Raw genomic sequence first — 6,578 nt, 5'->3', positions numbered from 1 at the left:
TTGTTTGTTTTTAATTTTCTAAATCTGAAAGCTCATGACATATCTGCTGCTGATTGCCTTTGGCATGCTGAGGCCAATAAAAACTATGCCACAGTTATGTGGAAGGACCCTCTTACCTTTAAATGGAATGGCTCGGACCCAGTTCTCATATGGGGCCGAGGATTGATAGGCATGTTTGATACCAAAGAAGGCACAGCTAAATGGCTGCCAAAAAGATTAATGAAATAAATAGATAACCCCAGGCCTAATTATAAATAAGATGAATAACAATTGACATCCAGGGAAGAGAAATCTCCCTGAGAATTCCCTTCTTTTTCTTTTCCAGGTAAAAATGAAGTGCCCGTGGTGGAGGTTCTAATCCTGATGCTGGCCTCCAGACTTACACTACTCAGACCTTCAATGGGCCACTGACAAGGACATCAACAGCTAGAGATTGATATCAGTAATCTGGAAAAATCCCTCATTTTGCTGTCTGAAATGGTCCTCCAAAAATGCAAAGGAGTTTATTGGACTTGATTTACTCTTTTACAATAGCAAAGACTGTGTACAGCTCTAGACTGTGTCCAGCCCTTAAAGAAGAATGTTGCTTTTATAGGGGTAGTTAAAGAGAGCATAAGGGAGAAAGATGAGAGCCAGTACAAGAATTGGTCTTCAACCTCTCCATGATTGTCAACCCTATTTCCTTCCATTTTGGGACTGTTAGTTGGGTTATTTTTGCTTATTTCTTTTGGTCCCTGGGCTTTAAATAGGCTGACTAACTTTATGAAACAACAGATAATTTGGCAGCAAAACTTATTCAGATACATTATCATAAGTTAGCTATGAAGGACCATGCGACTCAAGACGAGGTTGTTATTTCTTTCAGGTTGTTCCCAAAAACCCATCTTCACCCAACCTAAGGGTACTTCCACCCCTAGACAAAGCAGAGAGGGGCCACCCAGAACCCCCTCTGACTGGCGATCTAAATTCTTGCTTAGGCTATGAGGCTAAGCACTGCAAGGGAATATAAATAAAAATTAAAAATATTTTTCTGGGTTCTCTGAGGGACAAGCCTGACTGCATAGGGGTTGATGTCAAAAGTATCCCCTCTCTAGGAAAAAGACATCAGGATGGGTTTGGTCCTCATGTCTCACTGGACAATGACAGGAGAACCAGAGCCATTTCAAGGTCTCCTTTAATTACTGGAGGTAAGACCTTTATCCCTGCCTTTGCAAGATTAGAATCGCCACGGTCCCTCTATACTGAGAGAAGGGAGGAGATGTTAGGAGCAGCCTCACTTATACACTGAAGGCCCAAGTCATCCATAGGCCTAAGTTAGTCATACATGCCTACTGACACAAAGTCTTGGTTTCTGTGGGAAAACACTAGCCCTAGAACAGATAGCTATAGGCCTTGTAGACATGTAGCCTTGGTGGAAAACTACCAACCTAGATAAGAACAAGTAGTCATAAATCTTATAAATAGGTAGCAATGGTGGAAGGTACCAGCTTAGATAAGAACAAATGAATCATAGACAGAGTCATAGTGACCTTTCCCCTGCTTCTTCACCCAGCCAACACTCTGTTCTAGAAGATATCTGTATTCCCCCTGAGAACACCTACACTCCTGTGTCATCCCCTTCCCCACATCCTGCCTTTTTGTGTATATTACCCCTGTGTGAAAAAACTAAAATTACAGTTTGATCAGACTATAGACAAGCCATGGTCCTTGTGTACCCCTGTCTTCCAGTTCTCTCTTCCAGGTCTTCTGATTCCAGTTCAATGCCCTGTGGGACTGGGGCAGACTCATGTCATCTGGAGGGGCCTAAGACATAAATACCTCCAGATCCCCCATAAAAGACCTTAAAAAGATCATCTGTACCTGTAGGTCATGTTAGCCATTCTTACAAAGACCTCCCTTCTTTGTGGGAGCAATCCCTGGGGGGCTCTGCCCTAATAATCTTTGGCAACTTGATGTTACTTACTATTCCCCATTTTGGAAGCTAAAATATATATTTGTGACTGTTGATACCTTCTCGCATGCGTGCTGGGCATTAGCTCATGCTGGCGAAAAATCTAAACATGCTCTTAGCCATATACTTCAATGTTTTGCCATTCTTGGACTTCAAGATCAAATTAAAACAGATAATGCCCCATGTTTTACAAGCAAACCTTTTCAAGAGTTTCTCCATATGTGAACAATCTCCTGCACTACGCACTATGGACATCCCTTACAACCCAAGAGGATAGGCAATTGTGGAAAGACAAAATCAAGCCTTAAAGTCTCAGTTACAAAAACAAAATGGGAGTCTTTACCCCCACATGATCAACTAAAAAGACATTGCTCACTTTAAATATTTTAAATTTTTCAAAAGAAAATCTTCAGTTGTCCCCATTTCAAAGACATTGGACCTCCTCCATCTCCTATAGCTCAATACAAGTCAGATGGAGGGACCCACTGACCCACTCCTGACAGATGGGAGGGTATTTGGCTGCATATTTCCCCAAAGTGAAAAAAAGACCAATCTGGATACCAGCCAGAGATAATAAAGTGTATGCCTCAATAAGCGGAAGCTGACAATGACATTTCCAGGGAACACATCTCTCCTGAGAAACCTCCCTATGTTTTTTCCTACAGGAGACCAAGATGATCAAGAAAATGATCCTGCTGCTGACATGGATGCTGGTCCCCATCTTGACTGAGAGAGGACTCTGGGACCCCCGAGGAGCAAGAGAGATCTTCAAAAAACAGTTGGGTTCCAAGACAACCTGTTGTGGACTAGATTTCATGGCCTAGTACCCTATTTCCTCCCCCTCCTTAGACCCTTCTTCCCCTTGTCTTGACTGTCTGGCCATGTGTTCTCAATAAACTAACTCAATTTATTTATCAGAGGCTAGAGGCAGTCTGGCTTCACCAAGTCAAGGTCCATTACCAAAGAGTTGTCTCTTCTAAGCCAGGCTCTACATATCCCTCTGCCTATGAACACCGCTCCTCAGCTCTGACCAACCACCTCCACCTGACCAATGATGAGTAAGATCTCAGATGTGGTGAGACAACCTAAGACAGGTCATGGAGCAGCCCCCACCCACTTGAGCCAGAGAGACACATGGTATCCAGAGATGGGTAAGATCCCCATGTGGGCGACAACCTAAGACAGGAGCCGTGTAACCTGCTCATTACGAAAACAAAAGGGGGAGATGTTGGGCCCCATTTCAGCCCTGATTTTGGTCTTGTGGACAAACCCAAGCCTGGTTCAAGTTTCTGCAGCCTTTTGGGAGAGTCTAAGCCTGGCTCAAGTTTGAGTCCTGTCTTAGTCACTTCCATACCGGAGTGACTCAACAGGACCTGTTTAGTCCTGCCTCTGATCAGCTATTGCTGATGTAAAGCTTTGCCATTGGCCCTGTAAGTTACCCCATACCCTCAGTCACCCTTCCCTACCCCCTACGTCATCTCACCCCTCCAAAACCCCTCCTCCCTATGCTCTGAGTTTATATAAACAAGAGGTTGTTACATTAAAGTTGAGTTCCTGCCTCTACAAGACTCCTTTGGTTCCAGAAGGTACCATGCAAGTGTTCAAAGGAAGGAAGCAAACTACCATCCTACCCAACTATGACACCCGTGAATCACAATAACAACCAGCATGGCATAAAGACCTTAAGCGTGCAGTAGTGGTACATATATCCTATCGGTGACCAACAACTCTCTAATTAGATTAAGTTCTTTCAACAGGAAGGATATCATGACTAGAACTGCAAACCTATTACCCAAGGTTAGTGAAGTCATGGATGAATATTGGAGAAAACCTACAACTACTACTTTATTAAATCAAAATAATTGCCAATTACATTCTAGATTATTTGTCCTTATGCCCACAGATAAGTATAGTCCTAACCTCGCATTAAGGAAGCTTCTCTTTGCAACAGTGACCATTGCAGAAAACTACAACCAATCAAAACACAAAGTTATGGAGTCTAGTCCCAACTGATATATCTACACTCAAGTCCTGCACCTAAGGCACAGGGATCCTTGCAGATGAGGGAACAGAAAGGTTGCAAGAGCCAGAGGAATGAGGAGTTTGCTGTGAGAGCGTATCTCTAACAAATGTCGGAGCTTGTCTCAAAACAATTCTGGGTTAGGGATGGGGTATTTTCAAATGTTGACTTGAGTCCAAGTGCTATCGTGCATGTGAGCAGGTAGGGAAGAGGCAGTCCAGCAAAGATGGTCGCTGTGAGGAACAGTAGGGGTCAGTGTGTGTAGAAGACTGTGCTTTCTGACGTTCATCAGAAAATATTACTTGAGAGCTAGGGCTAGGACTGAGGGGTTGGTGTTTGAGTGTGTGGCTTCAAAAGCATATGCTGGAAACCCAATTCCCTGCAACCGCAACCATGGTCACGGGTCATGGGGCTGTACCCTGGTGGAGAGTTAATTCACATTTAAGTGAATGTGAATTTTTTTCATTAAAAATATCCTTTTGGGGCTTATTTTATTGTATGGTATGAGTGTGGTGCCTGCATGTATATGTACCATGTATGTGCTTGGTAGTCTGGGAGGTCAGAAGACAGTGTCATATCACCTGGAACTGGAGTGGCAGAAGATTGTGAGCCACTGGGAACTGAGCTAGGGTCCTCTGGAACATGTTCTTATTGCACTGTCTCTCCAGTCCCAGTTCAATACCGTGTCTAGATGTTCCCATCCATTGTTCTGGGTCTGCAATGCAGGAAGATGTCACCAACTGTGGAGTCGGGACCTTAGACTACTTCGTCTGTACAATTATAAGAAGTAAACTGATGGGCTTTCTCTCTCCCTCAGTGACCAGATTAAAAGTAGATACAGGCAGTCTTATTAGGAGGCAGCTCTCAGGTCTACTGATCTCACAAGCAGAGGTCAGTGAAGTCACACATCTGGGCTAAAGCAAGGGGGTTTTATAGAGCTCCGGGAGGAGTGATGAAGTGTCAGCCAGGAGCTGAGATTGTGTCCATATATGGTAAAAACTGCGATCCTGGGCGGGCACTCTTGATAGGCTGCCAGAAACCTGTAGCCAGGGAGTGATAATATACCCTGCAGGGGTAGGGGTGGGGGTTCTCTGTCCCAGCCAGTTAATGGCAGGAAGGAGGGCAGACGGGCTTTACCAGCTTGAACAAGGATGAGCAGGAGGTCCAGCCTTCCAGTCTAACACGAACCTCTATAAAAATTACTAAATTTTAGCCCAACATGGTGGCACATGCCTTTAGTCCTAGCATTTGGGAGGCAGAGGCAGGAGGATCTCTGTGATCTATACAACCAGCCCCAGGGCAGCTAGGAAAATATGCAGACCATGTCTCAAAAACAAAATGACTAACTTTTGCAATTTTGTCACGGCAGAAGATGAGCTAGCACAACTGAGACCATGTCAGACTGGAAAGCAAAGAAAGGAAAGTGAAGTGGATTCTATGGTTGCTGACATTTGGACCGGTTAATGAGAGAGGAGATGAATTTTGACATGATAGAAGACCATGAAGTACAATAATTTAAATATTTAAATAAAGTAAATATTTAAATTATAAATAAATTTAAAGAAAATTTATCTTTGATGCTTAATTAAAGGGTGTGAGTACCGAGCCAGGAGACAGGTTCTGGGTTTGAGGGCATAATGAGACCCTCTCTCAAAATACCAAAAATAAATAAGACAATAAATTAAGTTTTGTGAAAATAGTCTTATGAAATAAATATGGGTACAGAAAAGTAATTCTGTGTATACATTACAAGACGAGCATGGTGGTGTTCTGTCTAGTAAGCTGATGTCTGAGGAAGTGGTCTTCACGATCCTTTTCTCATGACAAAGTAACTTTGTTTATAGCTTAATTAAGTAACACATCAAAGAATTGGATTGCAGACAGATTTTTTCAGTCTGTAAGGAGGTTTGGGTCAGTTTGAACCAAGATAAATTATTGCCAAGGAAACAGCAGCTGGTGGGAACTAGAAACTGGGAAATCTTTATTCTTCTTTGCCTTTAAAAGAAGCTGAAACTTTGAATAAACTGTGCATTGGCTGACATGGCTGTGTGCCCTGTTGATGCAGCTCTACTGTTGGGACCCAAACACAGGTTGACAGTGGTGCACACCTGTAATCTCAGCCCTTGGGAGGTAGAAGTAGGACGATCAGGACTTCAAGATCATCTTCCACTGCATAGGAAATGAGGATATTCTGGGATACATGCTACCCTTCCTTTAAAAAAAAAAAAAATCCCTAATTTCAAAGAAGAAACTGAAACACTTTCATTGCCTAAATTAGGAAATGGAAACGTTTGCACAATGCTAAAACCAATTGAGGACACGGTGCATACTGGGTAACACACTGGTAATCTTCCCTCCCCTCCCCTGTTATAGGGGTTGTTCACAGGGTCTCTCCTACATGCTCTACCAGCACTCTATCATGGAGCCACATGCAAGCTCATTGGTAAATTATTTCAAGACAGACTCTCACTGACTGGCCCAGGTTGCCTTCAAATTTGTGACCCTCTCCCTTAGTTAATCTAAAGTAGCTGGGATTATAAGTATACACCACCACGCCTCATCTATCTATCTATCTATCTATCTATCTATCTATCTATCTATCTATCT

This window comes from Grammomys surdaster, unplaced genomic scaffold (assembly GCF_004785775.1).
Source record: "Grammomys surdaster isolate TR1022 unplaced genomic scaffold, NIH_TR_1.0 140, whole genome shotgun sequence".
In the NCBI taxonomy this organism is placed as follows: Eukaryota; Metazoa; Chordata; class Mammalia; order Rodentia; family Muridae; genus Grammomys; species Grammomys surdaster.
The sequence above is the reverse complement of the archived record's forward strand: the minus strand, read 5'-3'. Positions refer to the sequence as shown.